A 25679-nucleotide genomic window follows, 5' to 3' on the forward strand; every position below is an offset into this window, starting at 1 on the left:
ACCCAAGGACCGCAGACTATTCAGCACTTCCTCGGCATGACACTCGAATGGATGTACAAATTGTTCCTTGGACCCCAAATAGAGTGTACGGACACCACCGAGGATGCGGGTCTGAGCTGTAATCGCCCCGATACCCAAGTAAGTAACCCCATGGACGAATACGCTTTCTTTTTATTTATCATAACATCATTATGAAAAGTCGCTCTTTGACCAGGACTGGATAACAAAGGCGAAGATGATCAGGTGTTCGGCCCCCCTTCCCGAAGGCTCGGCCAATCCACTACTGGCCAGAATGCTCGAGTCGGCGCCTTATCAGGCGCCCTCAAGGGAAGATGAAGGGGGGGAATAAAGAGGCTGAAAGCAGGCCTCACTCATCATTCATCTGAACCGGGGGAATTAGTGCCTCCGCAAAGGAGGATAACCAGGGAGAAGAATCTGAAATTCCCTCTCCCCAAGGAAGGAAGAGGACCACCTCTGAAGACCCGGAAATAAAGGTTTGCAAACGGGGGAAGAAATCTTCGCCAAAGGGTCCTGCCTCGGAGGGTATCCTTGCCGCATAGTGTCCGCAAGGGGATCAGCCCTCTACCGAGTTGTAAGTAAAAAGGTACTTAATAGTAAAAATATCTTACATTACTTCTGAAGATAATAACCGAAACATATATCTTGCAGTTCGGATCGTAGCCCTTCTCGACAGAGTTTGTCTTCGGGGGATCTTCTTCCGGAGATGATGGAGAGCGAAACACCTCCCCCGGCCACCCCGCCTCATGAGGCGGGCGACCCTGAAGTGTCGTCGCGGAGGGTTTCTCCTGATCCGCCAAGGCCAGAGGGTAATCCTTTGGCCACCCGAAGTCCTCAGTATTCGGCTCCTGAAGAGAGCAACTAAAAGAATCTGGAACCATACAGTGTGTGGTCGGACGCACTGAAGGATCTTCTGGAGCAAGCGGCCATCTCAGAAGCGCATCGTACGCTAATGGGTACGGTGATTGAAAGGATTTCATCCGCCGAAAGCGGGTTGCATGAAGCTTTTATGAGTCTACTGAAAGGCTTTGAGGTACATGAAATAGTGTATGTTTTTGATAGTACCGCACACGTTAGGTGTGCCCTATGCAGATAGTAGCCCCTGAGACTCTGGTTGCCGTCGAAAACGGCGGCAAACAGAGGATCATAGTCCCAGGTAATAATCAGATCGCCTTCATGTGCAGGTGGCTGAAGGTCCGATGGCTAGCCAGACTGATGAATTTGCCGAGCTAAAGCGACAACTTGATGCGGCAGATGCCGACATCATGCTTGTCAACAAGCGGCTTGACGAGGCACAGGGTATGTGATTTCTCCGGTGATCAACACATAGTAAGAGGAGCATGATGCCAGTATCTTTAATATGTTGTGACTGCAGATGGAGCTGTCACCCTGGAGACCCTTCGGGCGGAACTTGCCCGAGCCAAGGAACAAGCCAGAAATAGTGATGCGGCCGTTCTAAAGGCGGTCGAAGAGCTGAGGGCCGAACAGGCCGCGCATTGCCAGAGCAAGGAAAGAATAGCCAAGGTGGCCGTTGAGTTGAAAGATGCTGCCGACTGTTACCAGCTTCTTGAAAAAGAAAGCCGAGCGAAGGCGACGGACCTGGAGAAGGCCATGGTAGCAGCCAAGGAAACCCGCTCCAAAATCAGAGCGACGAAGGAGGAACTGCGTCAAGCTGGAGATATCGCGGCTGGGAAGCCCTTTTTGTTACGGACTAAGTTCGGAGATCCGAAGTATGCCCCTCTTGATCAGCTATGGAGTTCTGCAGACGTATACGTGGATTTGGCAGCAAGTGTTGCTGATGCGGCCGAGTACTTCAAGGATCAACAAGATCGTGAAGTGGAAAAGCTGTTCTGGTCACAGTTCCATGCTCTAGTGCGTCCGCTGCTGTTGAATGAGCAAATGGCCGAGTGGGCCGAGCTCCATAGGTTGTCCGGACTTGCCATGAGGTCTGTTGTGGATCATCGGTGGCCGGAAGGGCCAAGGCCGAATAGTTACTTTAGTTTAGTGCAACAATTCCTTGGTGTTGTGCCGCACATCGACGCTATGAAGAGGTCAGCGTTCATAGAGGGTGCGCGGATGGCACTTGCCCGTGTCAAGACATACTGGGCAGAGATGGAGGCCACCACTATTGCAACACAGGGTTCGGCCGTGGGCCGAGTAGCTGCCGAGCACTACTTGAAGAGGTCCTTGAAGGCGCTCGTTCAATAGAGGCGCAGTGCTCGAAGAATATTATGTTCTAGTGACACGTAATCCCATTGTAAAAACAATATTTTATTGAATTATGAAGGCTGTGTTTATACTTTTTCCTGAAAGTATTATGATGCCTCATGTGCGGCCGTTTATGTATATATGTATATAACTGAAAGTTTGCAGTCGTCGGCTTCAGCCCCCACGCATATAATGCGGGGGTGTTCATAAAAAAAGCACATTCACACTTGATCCAACGTCTTGGTCCATTAAGGAGGTGGTAGCGCAGCGAACAAGGTAATCGGACTATATTGCTTTAACACTTTCACTTAGCCATAGGAGTTTGACTGCAGGACTACTAGATAGCCCCTGGCACCTCCGGCTCATCTGAATACGGGGCGCGTACGTACGTGACCGGGAAACGGCCTTCGTTAATGCGGAGGAATCCCGAAGATTCCGCTAAGTCATTGTAACACCCCGAGAATCTTGCTACAGTGATCTCCTCCTAATGGTGGCCATGTCATCGTGATTACTATGCAACTTGCCACTTGTCTAAAAATCAAAGTCAAATTCAAATTTAAAATGCAAGTCTAATATTTATTTCTTCAAGCAGTAAAACAAAAATGTTCACATTGCCCGATAAATTCCCCTGACCATGGTCATGTTAAAACCAGACTCTTTCGAATTCACAAAATCCCCTGGGAATTAATTTAGTGCTCCAGCAGCAATTCAATTGGCCTTTTCAATTTCTAAAAAATAGTTAAGCACTCCCAAATGCTTGGAAACTTTTTGTAGCTACCCAGAATATTGTGCGGTATTTTTTGTGTGCCAAGTTTTGTTTTAAACAAAACTCTTTTAGTAGCTCAATTATAATGCAAAGTAGGAAATAAATAAATAAAACAGAAAGTACAAAATAAAAGGCCTAATCTACTAGGCACTATGGCCCATCTAACAAACTGGACGGCCCAGCCCGCAATACCCCTGTCTCCCTCCTTCCTACTGCTCCTCCGACCGTGCCCGCGCTCGCTCGTCCCCTCCAAGCCAGCTTGCCGTCCACGCCACTACAGGAGCCCGTGGATGGATAAGGGCTTCGCCCACGACACCCCTGGCAACTCTATCCACTTCCCCTCGCCCTATCCGCCTCTCCCTCTCCCCACGAGAACCCCTTCCCCCACGCGCTGCTGCTTCTCCTCTCCGCCATGGCCTCGCCACCGTGAAGCTCGCGGCCACCGTCGCCCGTTCGCCGCTCCGACAAGTCCGGGAGCTCCGTCATGGTCCGGCTCTTCTTCCTCAACACTGGATCGGGACCGAGAGCACCACCGCCGTCGCATTCTTCCTCTTCCTCTTCCTCAGCTACGGCCACCGCGCGACCTCACCGTCGATCTCCACCACCGGCGCCTCTCGGCCTCGCCAAGCTCGTCCACGGCCTCCCCTGGGTGAGCCTCCACCCATTCCCCCTTTCTTCGCCTCTCCCCGACTCCGTTTGTCACCGTCCTGCGCCTCCAAACTCCGTCGGCTGCGGTCCGCGTCCACGCATCACGCCACGGCGCCCGTGCGCGCCACCCCTGGCCGAGTCCTGCCGCGTTCCGGCCGTCCCCTGGTCACGTCCTGGTCACCCCGGCCATGGCCGCCGTCGCTGACCGCGCGCCCGGCGCTGCTCTCTACTGCGTCCGCCCGTCGTGTTGCCGTCGTCGTCCGAAGCCCCCGCGCCGTCCGTGACCCAAGCAGCTGCTCGCCACTCCAGCCGCGCCCCTGCTCACGCACGCAGCCGTCAGCACCAGCGCTTGCTGGCCGCCTTTGCCGTCGCGCGCTCGGAGCTCCGCTCCCGCGCCGCTCACTGCTCCTGGCGAGTTGGTCGCGCACCATCAGCCTCCTGCGTGCGCCCGCGTTGTACTGCTGTTGTTGCCGCTGCTCGGGTGCCGCTGTTTCTTGCCTGCTGGTGCTCCTGCTAGCTGCTGCTATGCACTTGCCGCTGCTACCCGTCATTGCTTCTGCTGCCGTAGCTGCTACTTAGGCCGATGCGCTGCTGTTTTTGTTCGTTGATGCCGCTGCTCTTCTATACGGCTGCTTGTGGCTGGCCATGGCCAAGGCCATGGCCGAGTGTGTTGCGTGGTGTGTGTACGTGTGTGATTCTGTGTGTGTGGCTGGCCCTGTGGTCATCGAGGGTGATTTCCTCCTTAACCACTTCCGATACGGCTCTGTCGTGCAACTCCTCAAGTGTGAACCTCGAGGGTGGATCCTCTTACGTTCACCTTGATGATAACATCGAGTGGAATTCACGACGGGTGATTCCTCGGGTTTTCCCCTTGGTGTTAGACACACAGTTACTATGGTTACTATGACTTTGCACTGAGCCATGTTACTAAAGACGGGTCGGCCCTGAGGGGTACCCGTGCGAGCTTAATTGCGAGTGATGTGGAGTCGGGTTGACCTGGAAGGTGCCCGCGAGATACTTACGAGGCGTGGCCGGGCATTCTTAGCCCTTGCCGCAAGTACTCGAGACGGGGCGACGGGGTCACATCGATCGTGAGTCTCTGCTCGTTACCGCGTGCTCCTAATCCACTATGATTTGGATATTTGATCTGAGTGGCCTCTGGCCTGATAGCACTAACCATCACGTGGGCATAGTATGGGCGTTCTGCGTCGTATACATTAGCCGAAGCTTAATAGACGTCAGCGACTGAGCGGCGCGCGCCGGGTTGGACTAGTAAGCACCTACCTTGCTGAAGGAGGTAGCTAGGTCTGCTCACCGGTCGCGTACGCAACGTGCAGGAGTTCCCGGGGAGATGGCCCATGACCCCTGGGAGCATAGGTTTAGTCCGGCGTGCTGGCCTCTCTATTAAGCCTGGGTCGGGTTGCGGCGTATTGTTTGGCCGAGGCCGGGCATGACCCAGGAAAGTGTGTCCGGCCGGAGTTAATCGAGCGTGGTGGGTAAGTTGGTGCACCCCTGCAGGGAAGAAAACATCTATCGATAGCCTGTCCTACGGTAACGGACACTTGGAGTTGTATCCCGATCGATACAACTAGAACTGGATAATTGTGATGATAACTGGATAGTATGGCTCTGGAATTGCTTTCTCGCAGGGAGTCGAGAAAGGATCTCTGGCCGAGGTTCATAACACTTCTACTACTTTACTTTATGCTACTCTACTCCCTCCTGTTGCTGCAAGATGGTGGTTTCCAGAAGATGCTAGTCTTCGATAGGACTAGGCCTTCTCTCTATTCTGGCATTTCTGCAGCCCAGTCCACATATACAACCCCTTCCTTTGATACAGATGCATACTTAGTTTAGATCTGATGTAAGTCTTGCGAGTACTTTGGATGAGTACTCACGGTTGCTTTGCTACTTCTTTTCCCCCCTTACCCGATTGTTGCGACCAGATGACGAATCCCAGGAGCCAGACGACGCCACTGATGACTACTACTACCCGGAGGATGCCAAGTTGGTATCAGAGCCGACTGCCTGTAGGTAGCCCCCTTTCCAACTCCTTGGCCGAAATTGAGTCTAGTCATCCAAAACTGTTTTACTAACCTGGCTGTGTGGCTTACGGGCCCACGTCGCCATTGGGTGGTATTAGGATCTTTTATTCCTCGTCTATACTCTGGGACTCTGATCTCTCTTCCATTCGGGTTAAACGATTTTGCTAACTCTAACATTAGGATCTCGTAACTACTTCCTCCCGGAGAGCCCCTTATTATAGATGATCGCGTGCTGCACCAGAAGATTCTGAAGATACTCTCTGATGTTATCTCGATAACTTGTGCTCATCGCGTTTGCAATTCCCTACCACCGATAAGCCCTATGACTAACTGCATATCCTTGTCGCTCATACCTTCATCCCTAGTTGCTCTTGTTATTACAAGATACCCCCGAAATACTTATCGTTGTTCCGAGAATCCTTTTGTGCCTACTGCCTTGCAGTTCCTTGTCGCCTGAATACACCGACAAATTGATCCTCACACGTATCGAGGATTTGTTTTTTCCCCAGTTGTTCATATGTTTCACAAAAGTCTTTGTAATAATTTTCGATCTTTCGATAATCCTCAATAGCCTGTTGTTCTTAAAATTCTTGCTTGTTTGCATTATGGATAATCCCATAAGTCTGGTAATCTTATTGGCATCCTTTGTCACTATTCTTTTGAGTCCGTTGATTCAATATGTTGCGGATGCTCGCAATCCTCAGTCGGATCATAGAATTCATCCTTTTGGGCTAGGACGTCATTTTACCAAGAGCTGTTTCTCGACCAATCAAATTGTTGTCGATTGTATCCCTAAGGCTATTCAACTTACTTATCTTTTGATCAGAGCGTCTGCTTCTGATCTTCTATTTTTGAAATCAGGATGTTTCTATAATCCGAAGCCTTTGCATTCTTTATTCTTCTAGTTGAGTACCGATACTCACATCAGATCCTATGTGGACCGCCAGATCCTTTGTTGGATTTTATCCGACAACGTCCTTCATATTCAATAACCTTTTGAGCCTTTCATCGGATACATAATGCCTTTGGTAAATTTTATCCTCTGCCTTCTCAACCATGCTCTGCCTTCGAGCTTGTGTTATATTACTCCTAAGGTTTGTGGTATATGTTCCTAAGATGCCCCTATGGGTTGAACCTATGCCTTCCCTAATCCGTGTGAACCCGAGAGTTTTCACGAGTCAGACTCTTCTGGTGTTTTGCCAGATATAATTTTTCAACACTACAACTTCATCAAAAGCGAGAAGTAAATGAAATGATATGCATTGAAGAAGTGGGATTCGACCTTGAACCTTGTGTTCATGCCCATGGACACAAGGTAGATCTTATCATGGAAGCTCCTCTTAAAATTAATTACCCCCTTGGTATAAGATCATCTTATATCTAGGATTTGATCCTTTGCAACCGTGGTTCTGACCATGATTGTTCCCCTTTCATTCCATTTCTCGGACAAGTTAAAGCACTTGTCTTCTATAGATAAATGCATCTTTGCAATCTCTATTTTGATCTTCCATTGAGTATTACCCTCTGGTATCTCGAGAATAACAAAGAACAGTGTTGCTTCCTACGAGTCTTCATCTGGTATTGCTTCTCATCGATTTCTTATTTCCCTGGGTTTTGAGTTCTTAGTCATTCGAGAACGCCGATAAGTGAATCGATTCCACACTCCGATTCTATAACTCTTAAGTAATTATTGTTGCTTATGAGTTTAATAATCCTTCAAGTCATTCCTAGCCTGATCGGCTATATCATTATCGTGCTAAATTTTAACTGTGCTACCTGGTCCTTCTTCCCGAAGCACAATTTTTGATGATGAGCTAAGCCTACGTTGATCTTCCTCGTCTTATCGTTTCACCTCGAATAGCAAGCTTGATTCTGACTTTGTGTCGTATTCGTGGTTCCAATAACCTTTTGTTTCATCATTCCTTTGACTTGATGTCATCGCCGATTGATTACATCTTCACGAGATCTCTCAACAAATGTGTCGTGATCATCATCAACATTCTGAGCTCTTCCAGGATACCAATTAAATTCATGATGAGAAATACCATCCTTGCCCCTCGATGATTTGTGTTATCATCGACAATATTCTTGCCTTTTCTCCAACACAAACTTGTTCATATAATTTTGGAATTACATCCTTTTTGATATGTCAAAGGATTGCAGCTGAACCCATCGGCCACATCCCCATCTATTTTCTGATAAAAATTTCATGAGATGTTCTAGAAATTCCCGATGGATCCGTTGTGAACCAAGGTCCGACCTTTACCTGATGACCATGCCAATGCTATCCCAAAGCAGGATTGTGGTACTCAAACATCAACAAGAACATTGGAAGCATAATGCTAAATGTTTCTTGATCACTTATCCGAACACTGTTGTATGGCTAACGACATGAAATTCCTCTCCCCTTACCTAAATGGTTTTGTACTTTCTATCCTATCATGGATGTCATGCTTTGCTTGTCCTTGGGAAGGATATACCCCCGAAATATGTGTTTAAACACATTTTACTTTCCATTGTTCTGTTTAATCTGATGATCACATTTTCCTTTCCATTGTTTTATTTAACCTTTCTGGTGATCTATATGATCTAAACAGTAATATTCTTCTGCTTATGTAAACACCTTGTTGTACAACTGTGTCAGTAAGACCCTGTTGCTTTTGTTGATGGCATTCCGGTAACCACCGATGGACGAGAACTTTGCCTATTGGTCCACCTCGTTCAACGAGCAGGAAAATAGTTCTCTTCGACCCTCGCCCTTGGTACCAACGTTGTTGGCAACATAACTGGCAGTCTATCACTCTGTCATGCCTTGCTATTGGCCCCCTTTCTACTTTTAACCCACATGGTGGGCCCATAACCCACAGGTCCAAGGATCGAAACCTGACTCTCATGTATACCGCTATTTATATAAGTTTTTCCCCACGCTTGGTCTCGTATGTAATTCACGAGCCACCTTTCGAGAGATCACCAATTCTGGTATCAGACAAAATACTTATTCCCGTCGCTCTGAAACCCTTTCACACTCTGTTTCAAGCAACGAATGATTGCCTACCCGATTGAAGCTTCTTATTGCACCTTCTTACCTTGCTCTCGATGACTTTCTTGAATTTCAACTCGAGAGATGCCTCTTTTCCACGTTCATTGACATAGTCCCCAGGTAACTATCTTGTGTTGAGCTTCGTACTTCCCGAGTCTTTTCCCCCTTACTCCACCCCTTAAATCTCGGGGCGAGATTTCTTGTAGTGGAGGAGATTTGTAACACCCCGAGAATCTTGCTACAGTGATCTCCTCCTAATGGTGGCCATGTCATCGTGATTACTATGCAACTTGCCACTTGTCTAAAAATCAAAGTCAAATTCAAATTTAAAATGCAAGTCTAATATTTATTTCTTCAAGCAGTAAAACAAAAATGTTCACATTGCCTATAAATTCCCCTGACCATGGTCATGTTAAAACCAGCCTCTTTTGAATTCACAAAATCCCTTGGGAATTAATTTAGTGCTCCAGCAGCACTTCAATTGGCCTTTTCAATTTCTAAAAAATAGTTAAGCACTCCCAAATGCTTGGAAACTTTTTGTAGCAACCCAGAATATTGTGCGGTATTTTTTTGTGCCAAGTTTTGTTTTAAACAAAACTATTTTAGTAGCTCAATTATAATGCAAAGTAGGAAATAAATAAATAAAACAGAAAGTACAAAATAAAAGGCCTAATCTACTAGGCACTATGGCCCATCTAACAAACTGGACGGCCCAGCCCGCAATACCCCTGTCTCCCTCCCTCCTACTGCTCCTCCGACCGTGCCCGCGCTCGCTCGTCCCCTCCAAGCCAGCTTGCCGTCCACGCCGCTACAGGAGCCCGTGGATGGATAAGGGCTTCGCCCTCGACACCCCTGGCAACTCTATCCACTTCCCCTCGCCCTATCCGCCTCTCTCTCCCCACGAGAACCCCTTCCCCCATGCGCTGCTGCTTCAGTGCTTCTCCTCTCCGCCATGGCCTCGCCACCGTGAAGCCCGTGGCCACCGTCGCCCGTTCGCCGCTCCGACAAGTCCGGGAGCTCCGTCGTGGTCCGGCTCTTCTTCCTCGACACTGGATCGGGACCGAGAGCACCACCGCCGTCGTATTCTTCCTCTTCCTCTTCCTCAGCTACGGCCACCGCGCGACCTCACCGTCGATCTCCACCACCGGCGCCTCTCGGCCTCACCAAGCTCGTCCACGGCCTCCCCTGGGTGAGCCTCCACCCGTTCCCCCTTTCTTCGCCTCTCCCCGACTCCGTTTGTCACCGTCCCATGCCTCCAAACTCCGGCGGCTGTGGTCCGCGTCCGCGCATCACGCCACGGCGCCCGTGCGCGCCACCCCTGGCCGAGTCCTGCCGCGTTCCGGCCGTCCCCTGGTCACGTCCTAGTCGCCCCGGCCATGGCCGCCATCGCTGACCGCGCACCCGGCGCTGCTCGCTGCTGCTCTCTACTGCATCCGCCCGTCGTGTTGCCATCGTCGTCCGAAGCCCCCGCGCCGTCCGTGACCCATTGGCCCGAACTAGCGAGTAGCTAGTTGTCCGAGGATCAACCAAGTCTAAACTACAGCTAGTGTAAACTAGCAGAGCACACAGTGCTGCTCACACACACACACTAGTAGTGAAGCTAGTACACTTATGAGTAGAGGAGGAAACTGAAGTGGCTTGTTTCCTTGATTTGATTGGAATGGAATGCTACAACCGGGTGGGGTGCAGCCTCTTATATAGTGCTTACAAACCGACTATGGGCTAAAATATCTGCTAGCTCTTAGCTAAGCACTTACGTCACAGACTTACCTTAACTAGTAAGCTATGGCTTCTTACCGACTTGCCGACCTGCAGCTGTGTACGGCTATGCTGCTGTTGTTTTCACTTCGTAGCTAAGTTACTACTGCCGACATGCAACTGTACCATTTTACTTCTAGGCTAAGTAATTTCTACTGCTGCCGCTGCATGGAAGTTACCCGAGACAAGGTTTAACTCAACAATCTCCCCCTCAACCTTGTCGAAGGAGCTTCGTGTTGATGATCCCGACCTTGTCGCGCAGATCCTGGAACCGGACGCGGCCAAGTGCCTTCGTCAGGATGTCTGCCTTCTGCTCACCAGTCCGGATGAACTCCACAATCACCGTGCCTTTCTCGACGTAGTCACGTATGAAGTGATAGCGGAGATCGATGTGCTTGCTGCGGTCGTGAAGCACTGGATTCTTGCAGAGGGAAATCGCCGACTTGTTGTCGACGAAGATGAGTGCAGGGACGGTGTCCTGATTCAGCATCTCGCCGAGAAGGCGAGCAAGCCAAATGCCTTGACAGGCCATTGTAGCTGCCGCGATGTACTCCGCCTCGCATGAAGATACGGCGACAACTTTCTGCCTCACCGATTGCCAGCTGACGGGATTGTTCCCGAGAAGGAATAGTATGCCCGAGGTGCTCTTTCGGGAGTCCACGTCACCAGCATGGTCAGAGTCGTTGTACCCGACCAAGCTCTCGTCGTCGCCACGACGATACACGCATCCATGTGTGAGCGTACCTGCGATGTACCGGAGCAGGTGCTTGACGGCAGCGAGATGATCGCTTGCCGGGGCTTCCATGAACCTACTCAGGTACCCGACAACGAACGTGATGTCAGGTCGGGTGTGCACGAGGTACCTGAGGCTCCCGATGATGCTACGGTAGAGTGTAGCATCCACCGCCTTCTCCGGCCTCTCCTTGCTGAGCTTCAGCCGTGCCTCCATTGGAGCGTGCACGGCATGGCAGTCCTTCATGCCTGCTCGCTCGAGCATCTTGGTGGCGTAGGCCGTTTGTGTGATCGTGATGCGACCACCCTCCTGGTTCACCTCAAGCCCGAGGTAGTACCGGAGCAGCCCAAGGTCGCTCATGCTGAAGAGACGATGCATCTCTCCCTTGAAGCGTTGAACCTCTTTAGGCTCTGCCCCGGCGATGACCAGGTCGTCGACGTAGATGCCGACGATGAGCAGCGTATTCGTGATGCCACGCGAGTACACACCGTGCTCAGAAGCGCTGCGTGAGAACCCAAGGGATGCGAGGCTTGCATCGAGCTTGGCGTTCCACGCCCTTGGGGCTTGCCGGAGACCATACAGGGCCTTGTGTAGTCGATACACGCCCTGCTCGTGGCCTTTGGCAACGAACCCAGGTGGTTGGGAGACGTACACCTCCTCATTAAGGTCACCGTTGAGAAACGCCGACTTGACGTCCATGTGGTGTACCTCCCACCCGCGGTGAGTGGCCACGGCAAGGATGAGTCGCACAGACTCCAGCCTTGCCACAGGAGCGAAGACTTCCTCGAAGTCCACTCCCTCACGCTGCACATAGCCCTTTGCAACGAGGCGCGCCTTGTGCTTGACAATGGCGCCGTCCTCGTCCTTCTTCACCTTGAACACCCACTTGAGCCCGATGGCTCGGTGCCCAGCAAGCAGTGTGGTGAGTGTCCAAGTGGCGTTGTCATTGATCGACGCCAGCTCGTCTAGCATCGCGTGGCGCCAGCAATCCTCTTGCTCGGCCTCTGCGAACGTGGTCGGCTCCTCGCCGGGTATCAGATGCAAGACCTCATCGTCATCAGCGTCCTCATCCTTGGGTTGTTGCGGTATTGCCGCAACCTCGCCGAGGAGATCCCCCATGCGCCGAAACCTGTGGGGGGCGTCAACGTTGTCGTCGACGTCGAACAGCTCCGACCTCGCCGTTGGCGGGGTTGCGAACTGCCTCCTGGGACCCACCTTGCTTAACATCGGGGTGTCCGGGGACACCGTAACCGGGGACGGTGTTCTCGGGGTTGCGGTTCCCGGATCCACACCTCCCGGGCTTCCCGGGGTGGAACTTCCCGGGGTCGTAGAGTACATCGGGTACTCCACGGTGAAGGAGCTGCTTGCCGGGGCCTCCCCCGACGCCTCCCAAGTCCATCGCGCGTCTTCGTCGAAGATGACGTCGCGCGAGACATGCACACGCTTTGAGACGGGGTCGTACATCTTGTACGCCTTAGAGCCTGTCTCGTAGCCCATGAACACCATTGGGGTGCTCCTGTTGTCGAGCTTCTTCAGCTGTGGGCGCGTCATCTTGACGTGCCCGACGCAGCCAAAGGTGCGGAGGAAGCGTACATCGGGGTTCCTCCCATACCACGCCTCGTAAGGCATTTTTCCATCGACGCTCCTTGTGAAGGAGCGGTTGAGGATGAAGACGGCCGTGAGCACGGCCTTCCCCCAATACATGCTCGGCACCTGCTTTGCCTTGAGCATGCAGCGTGCCATCCCGAGCACCGTCTGGTTCCTCCGCTCGATGACGCCATTCTGCTGCGGCGAGTAAGGGGCTGTGAGGTGACGTTGCACCCCTCTCTCGTCGCAGTGCTTGTAGAACGTGGCCGACGTGAACTCGCCGCCACGGTCCGTGCGCAGCACACGCAGCTTTTGGCCACACTCGACCTCCGCCGCCGCTTGCTGCTTGACAATGGCTTGCTCCGCCTCATCCTTGGAGGCAAGGAGCAGCACCCACATGAACGTGCTATAGTCGTCGATGAGCAGCAGGATGTAGCGACGCCCTCCTGGCGTTGCCGGGGTGATTGGGCCGCAGAGGTCCCCGTGAACCAGCTCCAGGGGTTTCTACGCCCGATAGCGTGCCTTCTCGGGAAATGGCAGACGCCGCTGCTTCCCCGCAAGACACGCATCACACAGCTCATCGGCGTGCTCGATGTGAGGTAGCCCGTGAACAAGATTGCCTCGCGCCATCTTCCGCAACCCGTCGAAGTGCTGGTGTCCTAGCCGGGCATGCCAACGCCATGCGTCGGAGACATGACCCACGGCAAGGCATATAGGATGCACGGGTCGAAAGAAGAACTTGTAGAGGCGGTTCGGCGAGCGGGTTACCTCGATGAGCAGCCTCTTCTGCTGGTCGCGCACGACGAGAACACCGCGCCGGATGCCGATGTCGAACCAGCCCGCGTCGAGCTGTCCGACACTCACGATGCTGCTCTTGAGCGCCGGGATGAAGTAGACGTCCGTGAATGCCCTGTGATCACCCCCTTTGTCGGCGAAGACGACGGTTCCGCGCTCGTGGATCTCCACCACGGATCCGTCCTTGAACCGCACCTTCCCGGTGATTGAGCGGTCCAGCTCCGCGAACGCGTCGACCGAACCAGTCATGTGGTTCGTGGCGCCGGTGTCGAGGAACCAACCCTCACTTTGCTTGCCACCTGCAAGCATGGGTGTGGTCATGGCTCTCTCCTCGTTGAGGAAGACGTAGCCGCACGCACATGCCGTTGTCAGGGAGCCATCTCCCGTCAGCACGGTGGACCCCGAACACTTTGTTGTCGGGGTGTGGCTGACCTGAGTCTCCGTGCGCTCCTGCACGGAGTCGATGGTCGCCGGCATCATGGTCGGAGATGGTCCGCCATATGCGTCGTTGCCGCGCCAACTTGCGCGACTCATCGGGTCCCGAGTTCGGGGACGCCGTCGCTAGGGTGTGGCTCCCCCACACCCGAGCCTTCATCGCCTCCCAGTCGACAGGCCCCGAGAATGTCGTTGTCGAGGTGTGGTCTGTCACTGGAGTGATGGTTCCCATGGACGGGTTCCGTGCCTCCTGCACGGAATGGGTGGTTGTCGGAGCCGTGGTCGCGAGAGATGTTGTGCTCTCCTGCACGGGCTCGACTCTTGCCAGCATCATCGTCGGCCCGCCGTCCACGTCGGCTTGGACGAGGTTTGTCGTTGCCGCGGCTGCCTCGTCGGCTTTCCTCCTGCGACAATCCCGGATCCAGTGACCCGGCATGTTGCAGTAGCGGCACTTGCCACCGTTGCCAGTGCCTCGCCCTGCCTGGCTTGGCTTGTGACCGCGGTTGCCGTCGCCGCTCTGGGCGCGGCCGCCGCCTCTGCCGCGACCTCTGCTTCCCGTGGGGGCGCCTTCCCCACTGCCGGAAGAGCCATCGCGGCCGCGCTGCTGAAGCTGCGCGTCCCACTACTCCCTGGTGAGCAGTAGTTCGCCGCCAGCACGATTGTCGGCTTCGTCGCTGTGCTCCTCGACGACCTTCAGCCGCCCTACCAGCTCCTCGATCATCATGGTGGAGAGATCCACCAAGCTCTCGATGGACCAGGCCAGTTGCTTGTACTGCCTGGGGACGACGCGGAGAAACTTGAGAATCACCATCTTGTTGTCGATGGGATCTCCGAGCGTTGCGAGCTCGTTGACGAGACCTTGCAGCCGCAAGGCGAAGTCGTCGACTTGTTCACCGGCCTTAAACCGGATCTCCTCGTACTGGAGGCGCAAGGTCTGGGCCTTCGACTCCCGTACGCGCTCCACGGCCGATGCGCAGAGTCTTGATGGTGTCCCATGCTTCCTTGGCCATCTCCTTGGTGCCAAGGGTGAGCACCATCTCCTCTGGGACGGAGCGCAAGATCGCCTCCATCGCCAGCCGGTCCTCCTCATACTCGACCTCGCTGGTTTCCACAGCTTTCCACATATGCCGCGCCTTCATGATGACTTTCATCATGATCGACCAACTGGGGTAGTTGGTTCGCGTGAGGAGAGGGAAGGAGGTGCTGGACATGCCCACGTCACGCACGGAGCGTGGCGCACCCAGCTCACCTCCCGGCCTGCCTCGCAGCGCGAGCGCGTCCGCCGCACGGGTGTCCTCAGCCGAGCTATGCTCAGCGGTCTTGGAGCCGTCGCCGGCGACGCCTTCCTTCGTCATATGCTTTGGCATAACCTAAGGCTCTGATGCCAATTGTTGGACCGAACTAGCGAGTAGCTAGTTGTCCGAGGATCAACCAAGTCTAAACTACAGCTAGTGTAAACTAGCAGAGCACACGGTGCTGCCCACACACACACTAGTAGTGAAGCTGGTACACTTATAAGTAGAGGAGGAAACTGAAGTGGCTTGTTTCCTTGATTTGATCAGAATGGAATGCTACAATCGGGTGGGGTGCAGCCTCTTATATAGTGCTTACAAACCGACTATGGGCTAAAATATCTGCTAGCTCTTAACTAAGCACTTACGTCACAGACTTACCTTAACTAGTAAGCTACGGCTTCTTACCGACTTGCTGACCTGCAGTTGTGTACTGCTATGCTGCTGCTGTTTTCGCTTCGTAGCTAAGTTACTACTGCCGACATGCAACTGTACCATTTTACTTCTAGGCTAAGTAATTTCTACTGTTGCTGCTGCATGGAAGTTAGCCGAGACAAGGTTTAACTCAACAGCAGCTGCTCACCACTCCAGCCGCACCCCTGCTCACGCACGCAGCCGTCAGCACCAGCGCTTGCTGGCCGCCTTTGCCGTCGCGCGCTCGGAGCTCCGCTCCCGCGCCGCTCACTGCTCCTGGCAAGTTGGTCGCGCACCATCAGCCGCCTGCGTGCGCCCGCGTTGTACTGCTGTTGTTGCCGCTGCTCGGGTGCCGCTGTTTCTTGCCTGCTGGTGCTCCTGCTAGCTGCTGTTATGCACTTGCCGCTGCTACCCGTCATTGCTTCTGCTGCCGTAGCTGCTACTTAGGCCGATGCGCTGCTGTTTTTGCTCGTTGATGCCGCTGCTCTTCTATACGGCTGCTTGTGGCTGGCCATGGCCAAGGCCATGGCCGAGTGTGTTGCGTGGTGTGTGTACGTGTGTGATTCTGTGTGTGTGGCTGGCCCTGTGCCAATTAGCTTAGGAGCTAATTAGTAGTTAGGTTAATTAGCGTCTACCCTATGACATGTGGGTTCCCTGGTGATTAAACTAAATAAACAAAATCAATTCAACTATAGTCAATGACATCTGGGGCCCACTGAATAGTACCAATTTTTGACTAGTCACATGTTGACTTGGTCAACCCAGCCCTCTGGTCCCACCTGTAAGCCACTATGGCTATCCCACAGTTGGGTACGCATAGCTTTTTTCCTATTTATTTTCGAATTAATAATAATTCCTGAAATTTTAGAAATTCATTTTAAAACTTTAGAAAATCATATTAAATAAACCGTAGCTCGGATCGAAAAACCTTGTACACTTCCGATACGTGGTCATCGAGGGTGATTTCCTCCTTAACCACTTCCGATACGGCTCTGTCGTGCAACTCCTCAAGTGTGAACCTCGAGGGTGGATCCTCTTACGTTCACCTTGATGATAACATTGAGTGGAATTCACCAAGGGTGATTTCTCGGGTTTTCCCCTTGGTGTTAGACACACAGTTACTATGGTTACTATGACTTTGCACTGAGCCATGTTACTAAAGACGGGTCAGCCCTGAGGGGTAGCCGCGCGAGCTTAATTGCGAGTGATGTGGAGTCGGGTTGACCTGGAAGGTGCCCGCGAGATACTTACGAGGCGCGGCCGGGCATTCTTAGCCCTTGCCGCAAGTACTCGAGACGGGGCGACGGGGTCACATCGATCGTGAGTCTCTGCTCGTTACCGCGTGCTCCTAATCCACTACGATTTGGATATTTGATCTGAGTGGCCTCTGGCCTGATAGCACTAACCATCACGTGGGCATAGTATGGGCGTTCTGCGTCGTATACATCAGCCGAAGCTTAATAGACGTCAGCGACTGAGCGGCGCGCGCCGGATTGGACTAGTAAGCACCTACCTTGCTGAAGGAGGTAGCTAGGTCTGCTCACCGGCCGCGTACGCAACGTGCAGGAGTTCCCGGGGAGATGGCCCATGACCCCTGGGGGCATAGGTTTAGTCCGGCGTGCTGGCCTCTCTATTAAGCCTAGGTCGGGTTGCGGCGTATTGTTTGGCCGAGGCCGGGCATGACCCAGGAAAGTGTGTCCGGCCGGAATTAATCGAGCGTGGTGGGTAAGTTGGTGCACCCTTGCAGGGAAGAAAACATCTATCGATAGCCTATCCTACGGTAACGGACACTTGAAGTTGTATCCCGATCGATACAACTAGAACTGGATAATTGTGATGATAACTAGATAGTATGGCTCTGGGATTGCTTTCTCGCAGGGAGTCGAGAAAGGATCTCTGGCCGAGGTTGATAACACTTCTACTACTTTACTTTATGCTACTCTACTCCCTCCTGTTGCTGCAAGATGGTGGTTTCCAGAAGATGCTAGTCTTCGATAGGACTAGGCCTTCACTCTATTCTGGCATTTCTGCAGCCCAGTCCACATATACAACCCATTCCTTTGATACAGATGCATACTTAGTTTATATTTGATGTAAGTCTTGCGAGTACTTTGGATGAGTACTCACGGTTGCTTTGCTACTTCTTTTTCCCCCTTACCCGATTGTTGCGACCAGATGACGGATCCCAGGAGCCAGACAATGCCACTGATGACTACTACTACCTGGAGGATGCCTACTACTACGTGAAGACTGCAGACAACTAGGAGTAGTTAGGAGGCTCCCAGGCAGGAGGCCTTGCCTTTTTGATCGTTGCTGCTTTTGTGCTAGCCTTCTTAAGTCAACCTTGTTTAACTCATGTCAATACTCAGATATTGTTGCTTCCGCTGACTCTTGTGTTTTCGAGCTTATGTATTCGAGCCCTCGAGGCCCCTGGCTTGTAATATAAAGCTTGTATTATTTTAATTTGTGTCTAGAGTTGTGTTGTGATATCTTCCCGTGAGTCCTTGATCTTGATCGTACACATTTGCGTGTATGATTAGTGTACAGTCAAATCGGGGGCGCCACAGTCATCGAGTGGTTACTGAGGTGCTCATCCGGATGAACCAGGGCACAATCGCAGCAGTTCTCCCAGTGCTACCTTAGCCGATATAGCGGAATGTAAGGTACCAAAACATGGGAGCCAGGCAAACCCAGCATTTGACCAAAGACATGATTCGGAGCTGATGCATATAAGGCCAAACTCGCGTCACCGAACACTCACTAAGATATTCGGTCTGTATAACATATACCGGGATGAACAATGCCCTTAATAATAAACCCCGAGTGTCCAGGTACGTGCAATATCCTGACGTGGCCACATGCCAATAACGTCGGCATCCTTCTCGGTTGTATTGAGTATCCGGAGGATGTGAACAACAAGAGACAGTAAAAAAGGTTTACGTAGGGTCTTAATCTGAAAAAAGAAACCTTTGAGCGGGTCCCTATTCCACGTCTGCGCCTGTGTCTCTGTTGTGCCGTGTCCTGGACGGGTGTAGCACGGTTGTCATTTGTAAAAGAGAAGAACTTAGGTGAAAGTTGTCGTGCAAGAAAATTGGTTATTATCAATAAACCATTAAAATTCAAGATGAGTCAAGTTGAGCCGAACTAGCCCTGATTACACGCGGGAAGCCCCTGGTACCGTCTATGAGGGTTTAACCATCAAACCAATCTCATGTATATGTAGTGATGCGCCGGACTCGTCTAACCGTGTCCGTGGTCTTGACGACCTGTCATTTATTCTGGTTGGTGAGGCCGTCTAGTGCTCGGTTGTTAAAGCCGCCGCACATTCTTCCGCGCGTAGAGAACGCCCAATATTTCCACTAACTGTGATGGTGCCACGTGGACCGGGCATCTTAAGCTTGAGAGAAACGTAATGCGGTACTGCATTAAAATGAGCAAAAGCCGCTCTTCCGAGTAGTGCTTGATAGCCACTTCGGAATGGAGTGATGTAGAAAGTTAACTTTTCACTTCGGAAATTGTCGGAAGAACCAAATACAACCTCTAGTAATAGAGAGCCCGTGCAGCGGGCCTCTTGGTCTGGTATTACTCCCTTGAAGGTAGTATTGCTGCGGCTGATTTTTGTCGAGTCTATCCCCATTTTGCGGACTGTGTCCTGATATATCAGATTTAGACCACTGCCGCCGTCCATAAGGGCTTGTGCGAGATGGTATTAGTCTAACACCAAGGTAGCCAATCCTTCAAGCCGGATGCTTGTCGCGTGATCCCTGCGATCAAAGGTGATCGGGCAGGCCAACCAGGGGTTGAACTTAGGGGTGACGGGCTCTACGGCACGTGTGTTTCGGAGTGCACGTTTGCTTCTCCTCTTCGTCACATGGATCATGTTTACTTTTTAACCTCTGGTGGGAATTTTTTCTGTCCTCCAGTGCTTTGCTGGCAAGATTCGTCCTCGTCTTCGCTTGGTGTCTCCCCTCCCCTTGTGTTTGGCGTTTAGCTTACCGGCCTACTTGAAGACCCAGCATTCTCTGTGGGTGTGATTTGCAGGTTTATCGGGGGTGCCATGAATCTGACATAGTTTGTCGAGAATTTTGTTTAGGCTACACGGTCCATCTCTGCTGCCTTTGAAAGGCTTTTTCCGCTGACCTGGTCGAGAGCCCCTGAATCCGGCGTTGACCGCCGTATTATCTGGGCTGTCTTCTTTATTTCAACGCTTGTTTTTACTGTGTCGTGGTTTTCCATTGCCATCCCTGACTTCGGATGTTCTTGGGTCGCTGGTGCTACTATGGGCTAATCATCTATCTTCGCCCGCGCAAAAGCGGGTCATGAGGCTTGTCAGGGCTGCCATTGTTCTCGGTTTTTCTTGGCCGAGGTGTTTGGCGAGCCATTCGTCTCGGACGCTGTGTTTGAAAGCTGCAAAGGCTTCGGCGTCCGGACAGTCGATGATTTGGTTCTTCTTAGTGAGAAACCTGTTCCAAAGCTTTCGGGCTGACTCTTCGGGTTGTTGAATTATATGACTTAAATCGTCTGCATCCGGAGGTCGGACATAGGTCCCTTGAAAATTAGCCCGAAAAGCGTCCTCCAGCTCCTCCCAACTTCCAATTGAGTTTTCGGGGAGGCTTTTCAGCCAGTGCCAAGCTGGTCCTTTAACCTTGAGGGGAAAGTACTTAATGACATGGAGATCGTCTCCGCGAGCCATATGTATATGGAGGATAAAGAACTCAATCCAGACCCCAGGGTCTGTGGTCCCGTCGTACGCCTCTATGTTCACTGGTTTGAATCCTTCTGGGAATTCATGGTCCAGCACCTCATCGGTGAAACATAGGGGGTGTGCGGCACCCCTGTATTTGGATGTATCATGGCGTTCGGACGGTTGTAGTATTCGGTTTTGATTTTGTGCCGGAGCACGCTTCCTAGATCCATAGATGGATCTGGTCGTATTGGATTTTTGGCGCAAGTCCTCACATAGATCGTGCGTTGACTTATGTGCGACTTTGTTAGCCGCTCTATCACGGCCACAAGGTGGTTGATCCGGCCGGTTGGCCGTTTTATTTTTCGGCTATATGGGCTCTAAGGCCTCATCGTCGAATTCAGGTAATAGCTTGCGCTTTGGATAGCTCTTTGTGTGGTAACCTCCACCATACGTTTCTTCGTTGTCGAGCACTTTGTTCCACCTGCTGTTGAGCGTATTTTGTTCGGCCTTAAGCCTTTGCTTCTACTTCTTCAGACTCCTCGTTGTAGCAATAAGCCTTCTGCGGAGGTTCTCTTGCTCCAAGTGTGTTTCCGGGATGATGTGTGCATCTTCGTCCGGACTGTTTTCCTCCCCAGAGGGGGTTTGATGAGGTTTATCCTCGGCGTCGCCGTGTTCGGACGTCGGATCCGTACTATGTTCGCCGTTTGCAGCTTCATCGTGCTCTGCCGCCAGAGCAATGTGGTCGTCGTTTCCTCTGGAGTCGACTGGAGTGTTATCTTCTCTTGCGCTGTTACAGCTGTTTTTGCCGAGGCGGGATTTGGAGCGGTGCCTACGCCGACGCTTTGTTTGCTTCTTGGAGGGGTCATCCTCCATTGTCTCCTCCCGTTCCTCGTCATCATTTTCTTTGGGTGTATCCACCATGTATATGTCATGTGATGAAGTGGTTGTCCAGTGCCCTGTGGGCACTGGTTCCTGTTCCTCTCCTGCATCGTCGTCCATGCCGTCGATGTTTACAGAGTCGAAATCGAGCATGTTGGTTAAATCGTTGACAGAGGCTACTAAGTGGGTGGTGGGTGGGCAGCCAATTCCTTCGTCGTTAGATCCCCTATACTTGTGGGTCATCACTTCACAGCCCATTAGTCCGACCCATGGATAATAGGCCGGACGCCCGAGGACCCCTTAGTCCAGGACTCCCTCAGTTACCGAGGGGGAAATTGCCTGTGTTCCAATTTAATCATGTTATTCCCTGAGAATATCTCTTTTTTGATCCTCTGATCGCCTCCCTTGGGAAGCCGATCCGAGTCTCAGGGGCTACTACCTATATACAGGTGCATTTTGCGAATAAAGCACAATTGAAAATATTACGTCACAAACCTCGAAGGCTCTTAGTAGGCTCGCGAAGGTTTCATGCAATCCGCTCTTCGCGGACAGAACCCTCTCAATAGCCGTACCCATCAAGGTATGGTGTTTCTCCGAGACGGACGCTTGTCGCAGCATGTTCGTCAATGTATCTGGCACTTCCGGATCTTCGGAAGCCGTTGTTGGAACACGGCCTCCCTTTGAGGGAACCTGTTTGCTCATCCCCGCGACCATCTCCGGCTGTAAACCGGATAGTCTGGGGCCTTCATTGTTGGCCCCCGAACCCCGTGCGACTGCGGTATCACCTCCGGGTAATGTCTTCTTCATCCCCCGCACTGCTTGCTGATCGGGAGAGACCCTTCGGGACGACACTTCACAGTCGCCCGCCTTATTGGGCGAGGAAGTTGGCAGAGGTGTTTCGCTCTCCATCATCTCCGGAAGAAGGTCCCCGAAGGAGGAGGATTGTTGAAGAGGACAGTGTGCTGGACTACAGAATATGTATCCCCAATGTTACTTTGGTAGCAGGAAAGGAACGGGATATGTTTAAAACTCCCTTGTTCAACTTACGATTTGGCTAGAGGTTTATCCTCATTATCGAACTGTGCGACAACATCGTCTTCCAAGCTCGAGCCGCCCGACGATGGCATCTTGCCTCGTTTGGGAGCCTTTTCCTCCCAATCTTCGGAGGCGGCCCTTTTCTTACCTTGGGGAGAAGATACCTTGACTTCTCCCTCACTTATGTCTTCGGAGAGGGAATTTTGATTCCCCCGGACGCTGTGCCTGGTATACCTTCAGGGTGGAAGCTGATTTTTGTCTCCCCACTTCTCGCTTTGTTCTCCTCTATAGGCATCTAGTACGGTGTCGGGGCCAGCATCCTTGTTAGTATGGAATCCGCTGAGTCTTCGGGGAGGGGGGCCGAACACCTGATTCGCTCCGCTTTCTTTATCCAGCCCTGGGAAAAGGTAGTTTTGCTTTGTAACATATTACAGCATACTCAACTACAAAGTATTCGGGAGATAACCGCTTACTGGGGTATCCGGATGGTTGCAGTCGAGGTCGATGTCCTCGGTGGTGTCCGGCCACTGTTTCCGTTTCCCGAAGAACAACTTCCACATTCCTTTGTGCGTCATGCCGAAGAAGTGCTGAAGCATCCGTGGTCCTTCCGGATTAAACTCCCACATACGGAGAGGCCGCCGCTGGCACGGCAGTATCCGGCGAACTAGCATTACTTGGACCACGTTGATGAGATCGAGGTCCTTATCAATGAGGCTTTGGATGCGGATCTGCAGAGTTCACACTTCGTCAATTGATCCCCAATCTAGCCCCTTATTAATCCACGATGCAAGCTAAGTCGGAGGGCTAGTTCGAAACGCAGGCGCGGCGGCCCACTTGGAGCCACGGGGCTCGGTGATGTAGAACCACTCCCGCTGCCATAAATTTGAAGATTCTGTAAAGGATCATTTAAGCCAAGGAGCATTAGTAAGCTTGCTCACTGTGGCACCACCGCACTCCACATGTCTTCCATCGATCACTTGGAGCTTCACATTGAAGGTCTTGAGCCATAAGCTGAAGTGTGGAGGGATTCGGAGGAAGGCTTCGCACGTGACGATAAATGCCGATATGAGAAGGAAGGAGTTGTTGGGGAACGTAGCAGAATTTTAAAATTTTCTACGCATCACCAAGATCAATCTATGGAGTCATCTAGCAACGAGGGAGAGGGGAGTGCATCTACATACCCTTGTAGATCGCGAGCGGAAGCGTTCAAGAGAACGGGGTTGATGGAGTCGTACTCGTCGTGATCCAAATCACCGATGACCAAGCGCCGAACGGACGGCACCTCCGCGTTCAACACACGTACGGTTGGGAGAGACGTCTCCTCCTTCTTGATCCAGCAAGGGGAGAGGAGAGGTTGATGGAGATCTAGCAGCACGACGGCGTGGTGGTGGAAGCAGCGGGATCTCGGCAGGGCTTCGCCAAGCACCAACGAGAGGGAGAGGTGTCATGGGGAAAGAGGGAGGCGCCAGGGACTTGGGTGCGGCTACCCTCCCTCCCCTCCACTATATATAGGGTCCAAGGGGGCGTTGGCCCCTCTAGATCCCATCTAGATGGGGGGGGCGGCGGCCAAGGGGGGTGGCTTGGCCCCCAAGCCAGGTGGAGGCCCCCCCCCACCCCTAGGGTTTCTAACCCTAGGCGCAGGAGGAGGCCCATGGGGGGGCGCACCAGCCCACCAGGGGCTGGTTCCCTTCCCACTTCAGCCCATGGGGCCCTCCGGGGTAGGTGGCCCCACCCGGTGGACCCCCGGGATCCTTCTGGTGGTCCCGGTACAATACCGATGACCTCGAAACTTTCCCGGTGGCCGAAACTGGACTTCCTATATACAAATCTTTACCTCCGGACCATTTCGGAACTCCTCGTGACGTCGAGGATCTCATCCGGGACTCCGAACAACTTTCGGGCTACCGCATACTAATATCTCTACAACCCTAGCGTCACCGAACCTTAAGTGTGTAGACCCTACGGGTTCGGGAACCATGCAGACATGACCGAGAAAACTCTCCGGCCAATAGCCAACAGTGGGATCTGGATACCCATGTTGGCTCCCAAATATTCCACGATGATCTCGTCGGATGAACCACGATGTCGAGGATTCAATCAATCCTGTATTCAATTCCCTTTGTCATCGGTACGTTACTTGCCTGAGATTCGATCATCGGTATCCCAATACCTCGTTCAATCTCGTTACCGGCAAGTCACTTTACTCGTTCCGTAACACATCATCCCGTGACCAACCCTTAGTCACATTGAGCTCATTACGATGATGTTTTACCGAGTGGGCCCAGAGATACCTCTCCGTCATGCAGAGTGACAAATCCCAGTCTCGATTCGTGCCAACCCAACAGACACTTTCGGAGATACCCGTAGTGCACCTTTATAGTCACCCAGTTACGTTGTGACATTTGGCACACCCAAAGTATTCCTACAGTATCCGGGAGTTGCACAATCTCATGGTCTAAGAAAAAGATACTTGACATTAGAAAAGCTCTAGCAGACGAACTACACGATCTTGTGCTATGCTTAAGATTGGGTCTTGTCCATCACATCATTCTTCTAATGATGTGATCCCGTTATCAATGACATCTAATGTCCATAGTCAGGAAACCATGACTATCTGTTGATCAACGAGCTAGTTAACTAGAGGCTTACTAGGGACATGTTGTGGTCTATATATTCACACATGTATTATGATTTCCGGATAACACAATTATAGCATGAACAATAGACAATTATCATGAACAAGGAAATATAATAATAACCATTTTATTATTACCTCTAGGGCATATTTCCAACAGTCTCCCACTTGCACTAGAGTCAATAATCTAGTTACATTGTGATGAATCGAACACCCATAGAGTTCTGGTGTTGATCATGTTTTGCTCGAGGAAGAGGCTTAGTCAACGGATCTGCGACATTCAGGTCCATATGCACTTTACAAATATCTATGTCTCCATTTTGAACATTTTCACGAATGGAGTTGAAGCGGCGCTTGATATGCCTGGTCTTCCTGTGAAACCTGGGCTCCTTGGCAAGGGCAATAGCTCTAGTGTTGTCACAGAAGAGAGTCATCGGGCCCGACGCATTGGGAATAACTCCTAGGTCGGTAATGAACTCCTTCACCCAGATTGCTTCTTGTGCTGCCTCCGAGGCTGCCATGTACTTCGCTTCACATGTGGATCCCGCCATGGCGCTTTTGCTTGCAACTGCACCAGCTGACTGCCCCACCGTTCAAAATATACACGTATCCGGTTTGTGACTTAGAGTCATCCAGATGTGTGTCGAAGCTAGCATCGACGTAACCCTTTACGACGAGCTCTTCGTCACCTCCATAGACGAGAA

General features: G+C 52.0%; 1 long non-coding RNA gene across 1 annotated transcript; it reads left to right on the top strand.

The window, feature by feature from the left end:
• The first annotated feature begins 9326 nt into the window (after positions 1-9326).
• Positions 9327-18202, top strand: LOC147962597 (uncharacterized). The gene is made up of 2 exons (XR_015611248.1): positions 9327-9914; positions 17915-18202. It is a non-coding gene; the product is annotated as an uncharacterized LOC147962597 (long non-coding RNA).
• The last annotated feature ends 7477 nt before the right edge of the window (positions 18203-25679 follow it).

This window comes from Triticum urartu, chromosome 7A (assembly GCF_056163025.1).
Source record: "Triticum urartu cultivar PI428250 chromosome 7A, HENAU_Tu73, whole genome shotgun sequence".
Lineage (NCBI taxonomy): Eukaryota > Viridiplantae > Streptophyta > Magnoliopsida > Poales > Poaceae > Triticum > Triticum urartu.